General features: G+C 32.6%; 1 protein-coding gene across 6 annotated transcripts in view; it reads right to left on the bottom strand.

Moving 5' to 3' along the window:
• The window catches only part of EPHA5 (EPH receptor A5), a 313,487-nt gene that overhangs the window by 136,389 nt on the left and 155,745 nt on the right, over positions 1-21,353 (bottom strand). Inside the window, exon 7 of one of the 6 annotated variants that reach the window (XR_009008431.1) lies at positions 17,092-17,309. The exons of the other annotated variants lie outside the window; for them this stretch is intronic. The gene's annotated coding sequence lies outside the window, so the exon portion shown is untranslated. Of the gene's footprint in view, positions 1-17,091; positions 17,310-21,353 lie in introns of those variants that run through there. 6 annotated transcript variants of the gene reach the window in all.

Below are 21,353 nucleotides of genomic sequence, written 5' to 3'. Positions count from 1 at the left end.
CCCTCTATTTAACATACTCAGGTTAGTTTTAATAAAACAGCAAACTTCTCAACACGGCTTACAAGGCCTTTGATGAATATATTTGTTTGATTACTTAAGGTGTACCAGTTGTTTTTTTTTTACTTTTTAAATATATTACTATTAACAACTTTATTGTCTTAGTATGAATTATTTTATACAACATTTACAAGTATAAGGCCAAAAATGTCTATTTGGCTAAGAATATTATAATCAGTAAAAAGAAAACTTGTTTATTCATTCATTCGTTCATTTACTTATTTAATAAATAAATATTTTCCCCATATTGTGCTAGAAATTTTGATGAGTACTAGGACACTACAGCAATACACAAGAAGGCACAATCATTGATGTCACTGAGTTTAGACTCTAGTGAGGGATACAGGCAAGTAAAAGAGGCTATTACAATGTAGCACTGTGGGAAATAACTACACTGGTAGAATAGTGTACCTTGGGAAAACATAAGTGGAGTACCTCTTCCTGACTTGGAAAGTCAGGTGAGTTTTACCAGAAAATAACTTATAAATCAAGATATTAATAATGTCCAGAAATTAGCCATTTAAAGGAGTATAGAGAAGTATGTTATAGACAAAAAGAACACTGTGTGTGTGTGTGTGTGTGTGTGTGTGTGTGTGTGTTAATGAGCATATGTTTCAATACGGCTGCAACACAAATTGTAAATTTGGAGAATGAGACATGAGGTTAGTGAGATAAACAGGGGCAAGTGATATAGAACCAATAAACTATATTAAGGAGTTTTTGAATTTATCTAAGACCAATAGGGATATTTAATAGCTACAAATAAAGAGTCATACCGCCAAGCCTGCATTTTCAAAAGCTTACTTTGTTTACCTTGCAAATGATGGATTAAAAGTGGGGGGGGGGGTAATATACCAGTTAGGATATGAAAGTAGTCCCCAATCAGATATATGTTGTTTGGTGGGGATCATGATATTCACTTAGATATTCCAAATTCTTCTGCAAATAAATAAATGCTACTGAATTCCAGATTCTGCAGCCATCATTATAGTCAATGTCAAAGAAATGTATTATTCCTTTTGTCCTAGTGGTTTCTCTGAAAATGTAGTTTTGGAGGAGATATCTATGAGATAGATAGGTAGATAGATAGATGATAGATAGATAGATAGATAGATAGATAGATAGATAGATGATAGATAGGAAAAAAGAAGGAAAGAATATATATATATGATCTAATTCTGAAGGCTGGACTTGAGAGTGACAAAATTTTGTTGGTTTTTCTTCAAGCAAAAATAGACAAAAGCTAGAAGACTGATGAATGTTACTAAATATTATTTTTACTTAGACAACCTTAAATCAAAATTTTGCCTTCATAACCCATTCCTTGCCAACATAAACAGTTGCAAATGTTGAATTCTTTGCTACAGAGGATTACATTGACTTGCAAAAAGTGCAAGATTGTATAGGAAGTGATTTAAAAAGTTGTTAGGAATTTCTGGTATACCTTGAATAAATTTTTCCTCCTCTGGCAAAGAAATGGCAGACCAAGAAAACTCTAGAAGATAGATCTGAGGAAATTACAACAAAATGACAAATATTAAAAAATACCATGTAAGAGAAAAGAGACATGGGATATTTGAGAAAAATTAGAATTTTCTAAAAGAAGTTCCAAAAGAAGAAAGCAAGAAGAGCCAGAAGACAAGAGTTGAAGAGAAGATGATGACCAATTTCCAAAATAGGTGACTATCATATTTCCTCATTTCAACAACTGTGTTCCAAGAACTATTAAAGAAAATAATCTCAACACCAATTTCTTGCCATATGGAAAATTTTAAAATCACAACAATAAAAACTTAAGAGACTTTAGAGAAGAAAAAAGACAATTTACAGAAAAACTACAATGTACACTGATAACAGTCCATTCTACAGAACAACCAAAAGTATACCAACAGAAATAAAAAAAAAAATTATTGTCAACCTATTACAAAAGCAGAGAAAAGCTACAGTCACCCCCCATGCCAACCACCAAAAAAAGAAAGAAGATACAGATATTATGTATATATTACAAACTGACAATTATTCCATTGTAATTATAAATAAAAGAAACACAATGAAGAGTTTAGGAAAAGAGCCATGTATATATGAGAGTCTTTATTAAAAGCCCATAAAAATGATAAACATTTTTAACAAATGACATGCGAAAACAAGCCATTTGTATTAAAATGACTCCAGAATCATAATATATCAGAAAGCAAATTATAGATGAACTAAATTATGTGAAAATCCAAATACAAATTTTGAGATGAAAATATATGAGAATATTTTTGCAGCACACACCAGGAAAGGTTTTTTTTTTTTTTTTAAATTGACACAGAAATTACAAACCATGCAGAAAAGACTGATAATTCTGAACATGTTAAAATAAAAAATAGTGTGTAACAAAATTTAAAAACATACTACAGGTTAATAAAAGATATATGCATTGTTTAAAACCAACAAAATTACTATCTAGTGAATGTAAATTTTAAAAAGGAATATTTCAATATAATAAATGGGTTTAAAATTACTAGGTCACTCATAGAATAAACCTAAATGCCCAAAATTATATAAAAAGTTTTAGTACTTTTTCAAAAATCCAGAAAAATGCAATGAAAACAAAAAAGAATACATTTAACACCCAAAATTTTAAAATCTGATAAAACCTGCATTAGTGGGAGTTTGTTGAAAAGGTCCTTTGCATTGATTTACATTTTTGAAAGTATATACATTGGCACACTTTGAATTTTAAGAACAGGAGAAAATTTAAAATACAAGAATTTAAATTCTGTGTCTCTGGCCCAACAAAACTCTAGGCAGAAGAGGTATGTACAACGATTGTTTGTATAGAAAAAGAAGTTGAAAAAAATCAAACTATTATTCAGTGAAAGAATGGATATACTGTGGTATAATCATATAGCAATTATATTCAGTAAAGTTCATATGTAGGCATTGTTACGGGTTCGATTATGTCCTTCAAAAAATGTTGAATTCCTAAAACCCAGTAGCTGTGAATGTTACCTTCTTTGGAAATATGGTCATTAGTACTGACCCTAGTCCAAAATGACAATGTCCTTATAAAAAGGAGAAATATGGACACATTGACACACAGAGGGAGAACATCTTATGAACACTGGGGTCATATTGCCCCAATCCAAAAAACTACCAGAATCTAGGAAGCCTAGAACAGATCCTTCCCTAGTGTCTTCATAGGGAGCATGGCCCTGTCAACACCTTCATCTTGAAATTCTAGTCTTCATAACCATGAGACAATAAATTTCTTTTGTTTAGCCACTCAATTTGCGGTATTTTGTTAGGTTAGCCCTAGCAAATGAATACAGACAGGTATCAACATAGCTAAGTCTCAAAAACACTAAAAAAGCAAGATGTTAGAATGTACATCAAGAGTGAACCCTAAGGTAAACTCTGGACTTTGGCTGATTACCATGTGTCACTGTAGGTTCATCAGTTATAACAACAGTACCATGTTGGCAAAGGATATTGACAGTAGGGGAAGCTGCACATGTGTGGGAGCAGAGGGCATATGGGAGACTGTTATACATTCCTCTCAATTTTACTGTGAACCTAAAACTGCTCTAGAAATATTTAAATGAAAAGCAAGATGCAAAAAAGTCATGGTATATCAAATTTTAAAGTATGGATTTTTATATCAATGCCTACATTTGCAGTAAAACTGCAAAAAACATAGAAACAATATACACACATACTTCACGATCATGGTTTCTTCTAAGAACAGGGTGAGGGAGAAGGAATGGGAGTCAGAATTTAACTATAGAAATTTTAGTGTCTTTTTTTAGAAAGTGAAAGAGAATTTAAGCTACCAAGAGGAAAAAATTCTATGCTTCAGCTTACTAGTATCTTATATCATTTTATGTATACTTTGTTTCTTTGAATTGTTTCACCATTACAAAACGGAAAACAGAGCACTTACATTACTCCACGTTTTAACATCCAATAACCCAGATCCATATGCAGTATTCCACATGCAAAGCCATTATGACCATTACATGGAAGGACAGACGTTTAGACCAATGTAAAACCTGATAGTCACCTGTTTCACTTGCACATTCAAGGCAGAATGGAAAATGTGTGATCATGTGAAATATTAGAAATAACATCTTTTCTCTTTCTAATTATGAATTATATCAAATCATTAAAATTGGAGATAGCAATTAAAATACTGGACCAATGCTTGGATTAAAAAATGAAAGTGACATCCTAGCAAATCAGTCCATTTTTCTTGACAGAATGAAGTTACCTACATATTGATTTCCCCATTAAGTTCCCCCAAAATTTGTTCACTTTCTAAACTCAGAGCACAGTTTCTCCTTAAGAACCTCAGAAATAATTGTGACAAAGAATTCATCAGTACAAATCCTACATCACTTTTTCCTCCTCTGTCCTCTCTCTTGAAATTGAAATGAGTAGTGCTTTGCCTCTTTAAGTATAACTTTATACAATCTCAAAAGGGTATTCGTGCATGAGACTGCTTTGACTAATGCCTGGAGCATGAACAGTGAAACCTTATTCCTTACCACAGCCCTTCTAATGATACTTCAAAGACTAACCAAGCACCCTAGAGGCTGTTCAGAAGTGCCCATCCTTCCATGATAAAGTCTGGCTAACAGAACAGATGGCTTCAATCACTTTTGAATGAGAAGTAGCTTCTTTCTGTGAGATATTTTGCATCACATACACTGACTATCCAAAAGTCAATAGTAGTTTAAAAAATTTTTTTAAGAATAATTGAAGAAAAAATGGAAAACCATATTTGTTTTTACAGTATAATCCCAAGTATCTTCAATTCACCATCTTTTTTTTTTCTATAAAGAAAAACAAATAATTTTGGGCAAAATTCTGAAAAAAATACCATTCTATTACATTTTAATCACACTTATCACACTTTGCAATCCCAGATATCTACCAAAGTAAACATTTTCATTTTTGCTAGTCATTAATTATAGCATATTCTCGATATATTAATTCCAAGTTATACAAAAAGCATATTTAAAAAACATAATTATGATACCTAAATATCACATTCAAAGGATAGAATGGCACTTTTATAACAACTGATTCATAGTTAAGAAAAAATTAAACAACAATATAAAGTAAAAATCAAATCAAATACATTCCTGAGCATGGCAAAACTATTTTATCAAAAGTATTATTAAACTATTAACACTATGGCAAAACTATTTTATCAAAAGTATTATTAAAGTTATGGCAACTTTTCATAACTACATTCAAGGGCTCTTAACATTAGATTTTATTTTCCCCCTATCTAAGAGCATCAATCTAGCCAGATTCCTGGAAAAATCAAAGTAGGCCTGACATTATGGTCAGGTACATATAAATCAGCTATGTCAGATGTTTAAGATTGATTGGGTTTTGTTGCCATTTAGAAGGAAGGATTCCTGAATGTGAGAAGGAATGGGAGGAGTCTGTAGGAGGAAGCAGACACTGTCTGCTGCAAGGAGGATTGTTTTCTTCTAGTTTAATTATTACCATTTTCTCCTGTAAATTTCCAACAGTCATTTTATTTTTTTAATTTAATGATATTTTCTCAGCTTCACTGAAGTATGATTGACAGATAAAAAATTGTATATATTCAAAGTGTACAATGTGATGTTTTGATATATGTATACTCTGTGAAATGATCACCACAATCAAGATAATTAACATATCTATCACAAAGTCATATTCTTTTGATAGTTAAAGCTCATTTTTTTTTCTTTAGAATTATTTTACAGGTAAAGATGAGGTTTGAGTAGGTGGAGAAATCTATCCAGTGAAATATTTCAGAATCATTAGAAGAATGGGTTATGGAGAGAAAAAATAAATTCTACTGAAAAGTTTCATGTACTTTTAGCTTTTATTCAAAATGCTGTTGATCCTGTTTATATATATTTTACTGGTAAGATTTTTAACCACTTCAGTGTTTGCTACTTACTGTGGCAGGAGTTAAAATTCATAATCTATTCTGTATAATTATTTAAACAAAGAGAGATTATACATATTTCTTTCCACATGAAATATTTAACTTTTGTTATAAACATCAAATAAACATGCCCATTTTTAATGTTAGTGAGAATGTAATTAATAAAAGTATTTTAAATGCCAAGGTATGTCAGAAAACTTATCTGCAGTATTCTTCATTAATTTATACACACACACACACACACACACACACACACACACACACACACTTGCACAAGGGAGGGAAGGGGGTAACTATTCCAAGTAAACTTGTGACAGAGACAGACCATTGCTTAAAACAAAGTACACTACCTTGCTCAACTAAAATACAAAACAAAACAAAAGAAATCAATACTGAATAGCTGTGAGAGCTCATAAATTAAAAATTAAGACAGTAAAGTTTTAATGTTTACAAATTCACTTAAAACAATTTTTGAAGTGTCATTTTCCATGAATGCAAGCAAAGAAATTAAAATGAGTAATGTTTGTCTTTAAATTTGAAAGTAGAGCAGAAACAAGGAGGAAATTAGATTGTTCAATTGATTCATAACTAAAAACAGCTGTTGCACTGTATTAACTCTGTGTTCTATTTAACACTTATGTATTTGTAGTAAAATAACAAGTATTTTTAAATAAGAAGAAGGAAAAATTCCCTCCAAAAAAGGACAAAATTTTTCTGGACTGGTAATCATTATTTTTCCTTCCTATGTTTTCCATTTTCACTGAGTCACAGTTGTTAGGAACTTATTTCCTCAGTCTTTGTGCATATAAACAATGGTTCTAGTAATTTAGAAAAATTTAAAGGAGAAAGTTTGTGGTAATAAATGAGCATAATCTTTTGAACCGTAATGGAAAAAAATTGTTTTCCTTTCAAATGCCTTTGCTTTCCATGCAACCATTGCAAGTTAAATGAACGCAGATTTGTAAAATTGTGTTTCATGGTTAATCATTTCTTAATACTCATAATGTAAGCTATTTTTCTAATTTTACTGTATCAGCACACATGAAAAATTATACTTACTTAAAAATCCTAATTAAATAGTGGAGAAAGATTAAGTGGTTTTATGTGTAAAAAATTATAATGCATGATTAACAGAGTAAAACTCTACACGTCACTAGATACCCCACTAAGTATGAGATTTTTAAACATATTTGTACAATCTGTAATCTACCTTTCTCTCCAAAATATGTGAAAATGAATTAGCGTTAAGACTTTTAATTCTCCAGTGACTCTTTAGATCAATTAAAACTGCCCTGAAAAAGGCACAGAATTCTTTAAAAATAACTAGCTATTTGAGAAGAAATATTAAATTTATAGAACTAATACCTAAATTCAGATTACTGTGAACAGCATGCTTACATCATAAAAACAATAAGGCTTTTCCATCAAATCCTAAAACACTCTAGATTGTAGATTTTTAAAATAGATAAGTGTAAAGATGTTATATTTTTAAAGCAAAACTTGGCCAAAGTGACTCAAAATTTTCTGATAAATGAGAAAAATTTTAACTGAAGTTTACATGTAGAGAAAAAGAATAAGAGAGGGTAGAACATAATAATTTGATCAGCTATTAGGTAATCAAATCATTGCTTTTTCTATCAAGCTAATTTTGGTCATGTAATTGTGAGTTAAGAACTTGATGTGAACAAAAAGCTAAGTTCTGGTAGCAATAGCAGTTGTGGGCAATCACTTAAGTAAAAGTCATTGGGTTGCTAATTGTTGCTCATGTTTCCTGGGCATTTGCTTAATTATAATATATGTCAAGTACATTTTAATCTCATGTATTTGATTGCTAAAGAAATGGCAGCAATAGAAGTGTTTCAAAGAAAGATACATAACCTTTACGGAAAAAAAGAGACTAAAAAATTAATGATGACCAAAAAGGAAAATATTATATATTCATATGTATTGAAATAATTGGATACTGGACAGCAAGAAAATTCTGAAGGACAAAGAACAAATTCTGCATCATGATAAGTGTTGGTCCTATGCAACATTCAGTGCACCCTCAGCAAATATGGAAGAAAGGTAATTCATCAAAAATGTAAAATATTTCCAGTGTGTGTTTAGAAGCATGTCAGATACCCATTAGACAAATGTTAATGCAGGAAAAGGCTAGGACTTGTTCTATTTAAAGGCCACGTATGGTAAAAAATCTACACATGTTTATTTTTATCAACTGAATTTTGAAAGACTTCTTTCCCTCCTCTTCAAGGAAAGATCAGATTTCACGGCCATTCATAAAGGCATTATTTTTCTTACTCAACTGGATAGTAAAGGCTGCCAAAAGGAAAGTTGGGAGGAGAAAGAAACTTGTTAAAAAGAAAACCATGAATCAGTATGAATAACTACTATGCAAATTTGCTTGAAAATAGGGACAATGAAGAGTGAATGCCTGAACAGTGCTCTGCCAGTCTGTCACTGAAAGAAAGGAGACTCTCCGAAGAGAGCAAAGGGAGTTTCTGTACCAGAGGCCGATCTTTACTGCCTGTGCCGACTCTGGCAGATTTCACAGCATTAATTTCTCTGGTTCTATTTCTGAACTCTGCTTTCTTCTGCTCTTTAATTTTCTTTCCCTTCATGGGAATGGGAAAGGAGGGAATAGTAGCATAAAATAATCTATGATTCTAAACATGCTGTGGTAGCTGTGCTGTTTTCTCCAATTTGTTAAAGACCAGCAAAAAGGAAAAACATGCACTTTGTTTTAGAATCATTGATGAAATGTTAATGCTGATTAGTGTGTCACAAGAAGAGTGTATTTTTAACTAATCACGTATGCTGCTCAATTTCTGATGGGAGAGCTTGAAGGGAGCCAAGTAATTAATGGGTCTTGGAAATGTTTAATTAAAATTTTAATCAACATAAAAGTTGCATAAAAACACAATTATTTTAGTCAAATATGATTCCATTGAAGTATATCAGCTACGAGAGGGAAAAAAACACGTAAAATAAACACACACATTATTAGCTGATTTATAATATGTCACCTACCCACATTCTCAAACTTGATTAATAATAAATGAAAATTTTCTTCCCATTTCAAGCTATGGAAACACATTGATATACCTGAAGGCATTATTTTCTTCCTTTCAATCTGATTAAACTGCTTAGTACATGAAAATGCATAACCCCAAGAGTTTATTTGCTATCTCACTGCAGCAATTAATATCATTCACATTACAAATTTCATTATTTTATTAGGGTATAATGTAAATCAGTGTAACCAATAAAGAATAGATAGAAATGATAACCTTAGAACTGACCTCCAGAATACAATAATACTATTATTATACTTAGAGGTAGGAAAAAATAAATAATACTATTATTATACTTAGAGGTAGGAAAATAACCAACAAAGAATAGATAGAAATGATAACCTTTGAACTGACCTCCAGAATACAATAATACTATTATTATACTTAGAGGTAGGAAAATAGACATTTTAATAAGCTACATGTACTTTCATTTGTGAACTGAAATAAACATACCATATTCATTTATCCTGTAAGAATGGAAGAGGGAGGAGCACACTGGAGAAACTGCATCTTGCTTTGGTTAATGGAATGGAGTCTGGCTTGTATACTGGATATAGCACTGTGACTTAAGCAAGTTCTCTAAACTCAGTGTCCTAATTTGTTAAATGAAGAAAACATTATACCTACAATTAGGGTCGTTATAAGGATCAAATGGCTTAATTTGTAAAAACAATATAGTAAGCATTTTATAATTTATATATAAAATAAATAATAACATTTCTCCCCCATTTCTTCTTCTGTTAAGATAGACTTTTCTTTGATTTGAGAATATATTCTATATGTGAACTAATATTTGCTAATAATCACTTTTAAATTTATATCCCAGAAGAGAAGTCAAGGACTCATAATTTCAAATCAATAAGTTTTTCTACAACGCATTATTGTTTTTCCGTTCAATGAGGAGTCTCATGGCCTAAAACAGTGGTTTTCTAAGCATAGTTCAGCACCTACCATATCACAATTAGTAGGTATAATTATTAAAAATGTAGATACTTTGACCCACACTATATCTATTGCATTGGGGGTCTGGATTTTTTGAGATGCCAATGTAATGTACAAACGTATGCTATTTAGATTCATTGTTAAGGAAGGTTGCTTAAGAACAATCTTCTTGAAGGAGGTTCCTAAAATATGATAAATGACTGTATAAACTTCCATTGTAATGAATTTTTTCACATTTAAAATTTTTATTTTCAATTATTTTATCTTAAAAAATTTGAAGCAATGAAGTTAATTTCATACAAAGAAACTTTAATGGCTCTTCAGTGCATAGAAAATTAAATCTTTTTACTCTGGTATTAAAGCTTTCCAAAATCTTGCCCCAACATAGCTTTCAAAATTTATAGTCCTACTGTTTTACATACAATCAAACTGGACCATTTGAAGTTCTTCACATGCATCTTTGACAATACTTCTCTGATTTTACTCAACATATTTCTCCACAGCCCAGCATGTTCTTTTCAGTCTCAACATGTCCAGATTCTACCTACATTTCATTACCTTATTCAAACAGTATTTCCTTCATGAAAAAAGGAGATTTTTGATTTTCTTACCTGGAAATAATTATTATTTCTTCTGAAAGTCCACATTGATTTATTAATCTTCTTAATAGACCTACTTTTAACTTTATCTTATAGTTACTTGTATACATATATAGTTTCTCACATTAAACTTTACACTCACTGAAGGCAGGAATTATGATTTATTTCTCTATTTTGAATATGGCCTAGAATAGCGTCTTTTCAATAGCAGGTGTCAAAATTATTATAGACTAAATGTATTAATAGAAACAAGGCTAATGTAAATGTCATATATACATGAATTTGTTCAATCACTTATTTAATTAGCCATTCATTGATAAGATTTATTTATGCCCATATTGCTCCATGTAGGATATGAGATTAATATCACCATCAGTAAGTGAGTTAATATATTCATTAATATGACTTTGAATGTTATTCTCCTAAATATCAAAAAAGTCTCTTTCATTAATTTTAAGTGCCTATGCCATACAATGAAAATGCATGTGAATTTTCACATCTGGTTTTTTAAGAGACTAAGAATCAGTTACAATTTCACATTCTAATGCCTGCAAACAAGTTAAGCGAGGAACATAATAATAAATCTGAAGTATTGTGGTTCTTGCCTCTGGAGATTAAACAGGGGCCAGCTATGCACTATGCATATCCAAGGAATATAATAATCATGTTCAGTACTTTAATTCCTAATTCAAATTGGATCTAGAAACAAATTAAGAGAAATATTACATCTTACCAGTGGGCTTCAACTCCAATTTTGTGATCTAACACTTGTAAATTATCATATCCCATCACAATGAAACAATGAAAACTAAAGGAAAAGCAAAACAACAGTGATTAAAAAATTAACTCTGGTTTATGGAAAACTACTTTCCCAATCTTCCTCAATTATGATATATAAGGCAAAAATCACTGCTCTTTGGGCATTTTCATATTTCTTATAATATTTATAAATATTTCCATTTCATCAATTGCACAATCAAAGTATGAATGATTAGCTGGAGATAAGGTTTTCGCTTGTAATAAGGGTATCAAGCCAGTGATCTTAACTAGTCATGTATGGGAGATTTACTTCTAAGGCATGATTATCTACAAATCTTTTTGTAACTTCTCACATGCAGGATATTATAAGAGGAAAATATACAGCATAATAATGTATATAGTTTATTAAGTTTATTTACGAATACAAAATTTTCCTAACTTAGGAAAAATAAAGTAAAACTCCAAATTTATCTGCCTATGCATTTTCAGTCTGTCTTTTATTAGAATGGGGATGAAAAAAACACTAAAACCACTAGAACCAATATTGAGGACTTTGTAATTTTGATAGAAGAAATCTAAGGAAGAACTATTCTGAAATAGAAGAGTCTATTAAAAATGTATTTGTTGATTCTAAAATATTCTGTTATCCAATCCAACATAAATCATTTGGTTGGTAACTAAAGAAAAAAGGCCTTTGTATCAAGGGCTAATGTTGTCGATAGAAAATCCTACCCAAATCCTATTTTGAAATAATCTACTCTCTGGATGGAATTATCTTTGAACTTCAGCCTGAGAAATTTGAAAATCATGTATTTTTGACCTTTCCAGTTTTATTGTTTGCTGTAATGTTAATGTCTTGAAAATAAATAAACATGCTTTACTTTTTAAAATAATATATATACAGATATGTATATTGATTCTGGTGATAAAAATAGATTTAGGAAAATTAAATATATATGGGTACAGAATTATGTTTATCTATGTAGAATTTTAATACTATACAGTCTTAAATTTCAAATGCATAATATTTTATAATACATTTCTATTTCCAAATATGAATTTAACTATGTGACTGGAGATGACCAGACATGATTTGAATCTCAGTTCCATCAATAACTATAATACTGAATAATTCTTAGTTTCCATTTGCCTCAGTTTTCTTAGGTTCAAGTGAAGATTCCATGGAGGATGCTAGAGAATTAAATGAGTGCTGAATGTAAATTATTTAGCTTTGTGCCTGGAATATACTAAACAACTGTTATAATAATGACTTTTCAAGGTCAACAGCCAGATAGAGGAAATATAAGATAAAAGCTAATGAGGATATAGTTTCATAAAAGAAACTCAGGCCAGGTCTCTAGAAACACAGTGACAGAATACAATTGATATTGAATAATTATGCAGTTAACCAAGTAGAGCATGCCTGCTATGGGAGGAATGAAGCATATACACACTTAAGTTGATGGAGAAATAGGTAGACAGACTGATAGACAAATAGATAAACAACACAATTCATACATATTCATACATAAAATAGGACTACTGAAGAAGTTTGGTCTTTTGCATTTTAAGAATAAATCATCTATGTTGATTTTTGAATTATCTTTTGAGAATAAATACAGTGATGGTGGTTAATGTGATGCTCCTGAAACAAAATTGCCTGGATTCAAATTCTGATTTCTCTACTTATTAATTCTATGTAAGTGGATTCAATTTTTATATGTCAGATTTCTCCTCAGTAAAAGAGGAATGATGAAGGTGATAATGAAGTAACATTCATTAAGTATTCAGAGCACTTCAAGGTATTTGTAAGTGTACCACAGATGTTGGCTATGTTATTAATTTCCAGTTTCTGTAAGGAAACAGCCCCCAAATTTGGTGACTTAGATCAACAATGATTTACGATTTCTCACAATTCTAGGCATTGGCTGGGTGATTCTTCTGCAGGTCTTGTCTGGATTTACTCACATGGCTGCATTCATCTCCCAGAAGGCTTGGGCTCTAGGCTTGTCCCAGAAATCCTTATCCCAAGTGTAGGGCTTTCTATGGGAAGGGTGGAGCCCTGTCTCTCCAGGTGCTTTCTCATCCTCCAAAAGGCTAGACCAAGCTTCCTCAGAAAACTATGACCTCAGGGTTCCAAGTGGTGGGGGATGGAGCTACCCGTCTTTAGAGGTCTGGGCTAACGAATTCACACCTCACTTTTGCTGTATTCTATTACTCAAGGAACATCACAAGCTGGCCCAGATTGAAGAGTTGGAAAAACAGACTTCATCTCTTGATGGAAGGAGCTTTAAGTGTTTTTATACCCTACCATAACTATTATTTTTATTCCAGGACCTGGAAGCTTAAATAGAAATCTCTATGTCTGCATATAGAAAGAATGAAATAAATTCTTTAGCCAGGTCTCTAAAAAATTTATGATAATAAGTGCAATCTTGAGAATATAAAACTATACTTAATAGCCATGGTCTATAAGTAAATAATATTTTTAATATTTTCCCAGGAATTCAGTGTATATTACACAGAGGTATCAGTCTGTATTTTTATTGTTAAAGTTATAATTAATGTTTAATCTAGTACCTGACAAAGAAGTTATATTATGAATGCAAACATAGGCATATAATTTACATTTGCAACAAAACTAAACAGTATTGGTAACAGTTTTTTTTCTTTTTTAATGAAGATAAGATCTCTCTGCCACTTACAATATATGTGCTCTCGTGGGATGCATGTTGGTTCATTCTGTATCCCAGCAGCTTCCTATTTGGAAAACCATTTAGGACAGATGACTCAAGCATTTAGTAATGACATTCACAAGATGAAACCCTATGAAATCTATCTCTTATAATCTTATATTAGGCATGGAATTTGTAGTTTTAGTGATACCAGTGAAGAAAATCCTTTTATTTAAACTGGATTTCAGTTGTTTAATATGTCACAGTCATGAGTTTGAAACGATTCTAGACAAAAGTTATGAGAAATATCACTGCTATTAATAAAGAATCTTTGAAGCAATAGGAAGCTCTTTACATCACTGTTTGCACTATTAGAAAGGAAGAACACCAAAGAATCCACAAGGTTAAGTGTGAAGAGCACTGGATAGGGATTCCAGACATCCGTATTGCAGCATAAAATCTTTCAATGATTAAGCAGCCTTTGACAATTACTTCATTTTCTACTCTCCTCATTTAAGTATCAATCCATTCAGTTAAATATAAATCCATTCGGATGTTGTGAAAATGTCATCGTCTACAATGTAAACCATATGCAAGTCTTTATAGAATTTTTCTTTTGTCATTATGTGTTTAGGATTGATATTAATATTGATACATGTACAGAGATCCTAAGAAAGAATAAAAAGCTATAGTCACAACTCTTAAATGTAAACATCAAAGATGATTAAGCAAATAAGTGAAAAATGTTTCCTGACACTTAAATTTAAAATCTATCCATAAATTTATTTCTCCCTAATTAAGGTTAAGCAAATGATTTATTATTCTATTTTGTTTTCCTACACTAAAAAACTCCACATCCACTAACACTATAACAATACAAAATGTAATTTTACTTAGAGACCTCATAAAACTTTGCCTTTCACCTACTCTAAGAAGAACAAAATTGTAGTTGCAGAATATCATGAAAAATATGAAAGAAACTCAGGCATATGCTAAATAAAGTAATAACTTCTTATAAATGTACAGTGTAAGAGTTCTGCAAATGTACATTGGTTGGGACTCAGTTTTGTTCATTTTAAATAATTAAGTTTCAAGTCTCATCAGTCTTCCCATATGCAGATTATTTTCTACAATTTTTTTTTTTCTATTCAGAACCAATTTAAAATTACTGGCATGCCTAGAAATTTAAAAAAAAAAAAAAAGTGAGAATATACGTGAAATTTGCCTCCAGAAACTGATAAAGCAATGCAAAGAGCAACCAGGCACTTTCATTTTAAGACATTCAATTAACTTAACCTAAATAGATAATAATTTACAAAATCATACAAAAAAACCTGAAAAACCCAAAGCTGTGATAGTTTTAACTAACAAGGTTTTTGATGTAACAAATTACGAAATAATTAAACTGTAAGGTCGAATAATGTACACACGAAGAAACACAACAGTATTTTCAGTATTTTAAGAAGAAATCAGACAAGATTATTTAAAACATAGAAATTATGACCAAATGGGAATGTTGTCAAAATTAGGATAATTTCATCTGAAAAGTAAAATTGCTTTTGGGTCCTTGAAGTGTCAGGAAGAATTGATATTAGTATTGAGAGGAGATCAGTTTTCTATTAATAAAATTACATATAAAAATTTCCTGATTTTTGAAAATTAATACCATTTCACTTAATTACATTATTTATTTAATCATTTATGAGCACCTGTTATATGTTAGAATCATACTAGTCAGTGAGAATTCAGTCATGGATAAAACATGCATAATCTCTGCCCTCAAGGAGTTTATAGCATAGTGGAGGAAATAAATAAGAAAGCAAATAACGACATACTTGCATGAGAGGGATGAGCATTTCAGAGCACTGAAGAGAAGCACCTATCTCAGATTTGATGATTCAAAGACAGCTTCTTGAAAGAAATCATCTTAGCTGGGAAATAAAGACCGAGCAGGACCTAACCAAACAAAAAGTGGAGGTAATGGGGGCCTAGGGGATGTCTCCCGTGTGGGGTCCCACGCTATCAGCCAGTGTAATGACATCTTTTAATGCAGATCAGCAAATGATTTGAGAATTAGGAAGATGTAACTGTTTTGTTTGATAAAACTGTAAAGTTTGGAATTTTCTAAGACAAATACCTATTTGTAAAAAGATACCTTTCAAGAATTTCCGTCATTTGTTCATTCACTCACTCTTCCAACAAATAATTATCAAGTTATCTCTACATGCAGGTGCATTTCTTGGCAAGAAACAATAGTAACATTGCTGCACTTGATGGAACTTACATTCTCAGGGAGGAACAAAAAAGATACACAAACTAAGTTATATAGTGCTATAAGTGCTATGTTCTGTGGAAAAAAATAAAACTGAAAAGTGGGATAAGAAAGGCCAGGATGAGGGCCCTGTGTGTGAGCGCAGGTGCATGTGTACTAGCATAAGCACACAATTATAAGCAGGATGGTTAGGAAACACTTCTGAAAAGATATGTAGGCAAAAGGCATTATTATGCCAAGGTAGGGAGACATATGGAAGTTTGGGAGAAGACGGTTCTAGGCAGAAGTAACAGCAAGTAGAAAAGTCCTGAGACTGGTACATATCTGGAAAGTTCAATGATTAGCAGGGAGGCAAGTGCACCTGGTAAAGTGAGTAAATGAGAAAGTACTGGGAGATGAGGTCAGCCAAAGAAGTGGTAAAGGTCCAGATCCTGTAGGTCTGTGTCATTTACTCTGAGCAAGATGGGGAGTCATGAGAGTTTTGAGCAGGGAAGTGATATCATTTGATGTATTTTAAATAGATCCCTGTGGCTGCTTTGTGGAAAATAAACTGTGGAAGTCCGAAGGGTAAACAAAGGGATTCATTAGGAGACTGTTACAATAATTTAATTATGAAATAACAAGGATTTGAATCAAAATGTTAGCAATGGAATGGGTGGGAAACAACTGAATTATAGATTCATTTAGGTGTAAAATAGTTAGGGTTTAGTGATGGTTGGATGTAGGATCTGAGGGTGAAAAAGCATCAAAAAGGACTCCAAGATTATGTCAACTCTCAAACATTACCTGGTAGTATCTGATTGTAAACACAGACTCTTTGTCCAGGTTGCTTCTTTTCCTTAAGATTTTATGGGCCAAGAATCTTGTTATTAAAGTCAGATACTTAAGATGGAGGCATCCTTTCTGTAACACTTCCCTTTCCTTCTAGGCAAGTCACCTCGGTGCATTTGAGCCTATAGCTGTCCACATGAATTCCCCACATCTTTCCTGCATCTGAGAACAGAAGGCAGAAATGAGACACACAAAATCGATAGTCCCTTAATCACCAATGGGACAAACAAGATAGTTATTAAAATATATATATAAAAGAGATGGCAATAAAGATGAGTGAAATTTAACTCTCTCACTTGTTTCTAATGGAACACACTCATAACAAACCAAAATACAAAGAGATTATTAATTTACTTCTACACAACGGGATGAGCAAGGGAAAGATGGAGCAATGCCAGCTACTCAGAACAACATATGAAGGTCAGAAAGCAAAATAGAGTTTGCATGCTTAGAGAGTAAATCATGGTGATTGCAGAGTCTTTCTGACTGGGCAGGTCTTTTGCCTTGTTTCAGCTAGTAGAAAGCAATAAATGTGATGATGTGTAATTTTTCTTGGAAACCTGACTTCAACAAAGAGACAAACTGCAGTTTGAAAACCATATGGAAAAAAAAAAAAAAAAAAGAAAACCATATGGAGAAAAGCCCACTTTTCCCAACCAAGACCTTTCTAAATAAGCCAGTTTGCTGATCTTCAGATGTATAAGACAGCTCAGACAAAACCAACAGAGTCACTGTGGTAGGCAGAATAATGGTCCTTCAAAGATATCCATGTCCTAATCCCCAGAACCTCTGAATATGTCACATTACATGGCAAAGGGAAATTAAAGTTGCAGATGGAATTAAGGTTGCTAATCAGCAAATAAGGAGATTATCCTGGGTTATCTGAGTTTTTCTAATGTAATCACAAGGGTATATGAAAGTGAAGAGGGAGGCAGGGCAAGGTAATGTAAGAGGGACTTGAGTCACCATTGCTGGATTTGAAGTTGGAGAGAGGGGCTCACAAGCCGAAGAACGCAGGTATCCTCTAGAAGCTGGGAAGACAAGGAAATCAATTCTTTCCTAGAGCCCCCCAAAGAAGACACAGCCTTGCAGATCTTGATTTTAGCCTAATGAGACCCTTGTTGAACTCTGATATAAAGGATAATTATCAGAGATAATTATATCGAATGATAATAAATTTGTGTTGTTTAAGCCACTAGGTTTGCTTTAACTTGCTACAATAGCCATAGAAAACTAATACAGTTACCTATCCAACATGCAGCTGTCTATACATGGATGAATAAGCAAGCCGAGGCAAGATGGAACACCTAGCAGTTATAGACCCTTGAGCAAAAATAAATGGTTATTATTTTAGGTTACTGAGTTTGGGGGTGGTTTGCTACATAGTACATAGTCAAGCATGCTTGTGGAATAAAATGTCACAACTTTTTTTTTTTTTTTTTTAAGTGAGAAGAGAAAAGGCTCTAGGGTAGAACTTTGAGGAATAAAAATGTACAAATTGATGGGAAAAATAAAATAATTTACAAAATAAACTGCAAAATGCAAAAGAAGATATGTTTTAAGGGAGGGTTTATTTTACTCATAAAGACACCTGAAATACTAATAGACAACCTTTCACAAAACATTTACCAATTAGAACAAAGAACACTGCACATGGGCAACAAAACAGAGTTTTAATCCTCAAATCCATCTATCTATCCTTTTTTGTGCCACAGTTTTAGAGTTTTGATGGGATTGACTCTACATCTGGGTCCGTGGTGAGGACCCTGGGGAGGTCCCTAGGGAAGCCCATGGGGAATGAGCCAGCTGGTCTATTCCCGACCCCTCGTCACAGCGATGGGTTCCATAGTATCCCTCTCTCAATCTGGCCCTTGTGCTTGAAGTCTAGGACTGTTAGTTGATAAATTGAGGAAGAGAAGTTTTCTTTCCTTCTGGTATGATGTGCTATAAATGTATGAGGTCTGGAATCGCTCTAGCCATTTTGCTACCTTGAAAGAATTCCATCAAAACAGATCCAGAAGAGGGTAAGCTCTAAAAATCTCAGAGAAATGAAGTCAGATCCATGATCAAACTGTTTCTGAAACTGGTGCTTTTCAATGATAAAATACGTTCCCTGCATTGCTTAAGTACATTCTAGTTGAATTTATCTTATTTGCAGCATTTTGGCTGCTGTAGAGTCATACAACTATGAATTTAAATCTGTAATCTATTAAAATAGGTAATACTGTGTAAAATAGGGATACAACTTACATACTTCAACGAGCTGGTGTGAGGAATAAATAAGATAATGGGTGATACCTTTGGTTGTTCATATTTTAGAAAATATTATGAAAGAAAAAATAATTCTTTTATATGATAATTAAAACACCAAAGCCATGGCTGGATTAGATGAAATCTGAAATACCTTGAATTTCTCAAAACAAAAGGCCAGGGTTGGATGAAGGTGAGGAATGCAAGGGGTATTTAATAGTTATTTGGGAAAGAAGACCAGATTCAGGGATAAAAGGCAAACTCTGTCTCTATTTCCAATTTCACCAAAAATATTTTAGACATTTTGCTAAGAAATTTAGTTAACATATCTCTATAAAACTAGAACTTGGCACATAGTGATACATGTTCTTGCTATAATCATCATTATCATTATCAGCTTCTTTAAAATAAGTTTAAGGAGCATTTAATTAAGAATTTAAAATAGATTCTGATTAAATATGAAAAAAAACCTATTCATATTAGTAAGACAAAAACAAATAAGAAAATTAAGGGAGGGTAGACTGTTGTTAAACCAGAGTCTAGTTGCACCACTGATTTGACTTACTAACAAAATAATCAATAGTTGTTTTTCCAGACAGTATAGCTAGTCCTTTTAAAAGTTTATACTTTTGAGCTGAAGAACCTCATCTCACATGGAAGTAACTGCAGAAGCCTTCGAGGGATTTTCTAAACACTTAATAGTAGAACATTTATTTTCTCCGCTGACTTGTAATAACCAAGTTGGTGAATACTTTCTCCACCAAAAGCACAGTGACATACAGTGTTAGATTTTTTTCTGTAAGGAAAAAGTAACGGTAGGACTAGAAATAATTGTAGTGCTTTAGAAAGTAGAGAAAAAAGTCAGACTACCTGACTTTATGATCCTTTACCAATTATGTAAGTGTGTGATTTCATAGTTTCAGGAAGCAAGCCACTAATATTTCCAGTCCAAGTCCCTGGAAAAATAGACTTAAGTCCTGTGAAAAACTGAATGTTTAGCTCCCTCTGAGAGTACCAATATTATCATCTTACTGGAAAATGTTTAAAATGATTCATTTAATCTTTGAGTCCTTTTATCCTCATACATAAATTTTAAATGTGTAAAATGGACCAAAACAACAACAAAAAAATAGAGTAGTCCCTCCCCCCAGCCTTATCCACAGTTTCACTTTTCACGGTTTCAGATACCCCCAGTCAACATCAGTCCAAAAATATTAAATGGAAAATCCCAGAAATAAACAATTCATAAGTTTTAAATTGCCTACTGTTCTGAGTAATGTGATAAAATCTCACATCGACCCGCTCCATCCCACCCAGGATCCCCAACCATCAACATCCTCTGCTCCTGGCATCCAAAAATCCACTTCTTCATGGCTCAATGATCCAGGACCACCTGAAGCAGATGATCTTCCTTCTGACAAATCATCAGAATGTCAATAGCAGCCTAACACTACGTCACAATGCCAAGGTCATTCATTTTATGTCATCAGATAGGCATTTTATCAACTCACATCATCACAAGAAGAAAAAAGGTGAGTACAGTACAAAAAGATATTTTGAGAGAGAGAAAGAGACTACATTGACGTAACTTTTATTACAGTATATTGCTACAATTGTTCTATTTTATTATTAGTTATTGTGGTTAATCTCTTGCTGTGCCTAACTTAGGTATATATGAATATATAGGAAAAAACATAGTATATGTGTATAGCACAGGTCACCAACCCCGGGCCACGGACCTCTACTGGTCCGCAACCTGTTAGGAACTGAGCCACACAGCAGGCGGCGAGTGGCAGGCTAGCCAGCGAAGCGTCATCTGCCTCTCCCCATCGCTCACATTACTGCCTGAACTATTGCTCACGTTACCGCTCACACACCCCCCCCTCCACCATCCATGGAAAAACTGTCTTCCACAAAACCGGTCCCTGGTGCCAAAAAGGTTGGGGACCGCTGATG

The sequence above is a fragment of the Balaenoptera acutorostrata genome, chromosome 5, assembly GCF_949987535.1.
Source record: "Balaenoptera acutorostrata chromosome 5, mBalAcu1.1, whole genome shotgun sequence".
Lineage (NCBI taxonomy): Eukaryota > Metazoa > Chordata > Mammalia > Artiodactyla > Balaenopteridae > Balaenoptera > Balaenoptera acutorostrata.
This window is presented reverse-complemented; position numbering and strand designations above follow the sequence as displayed.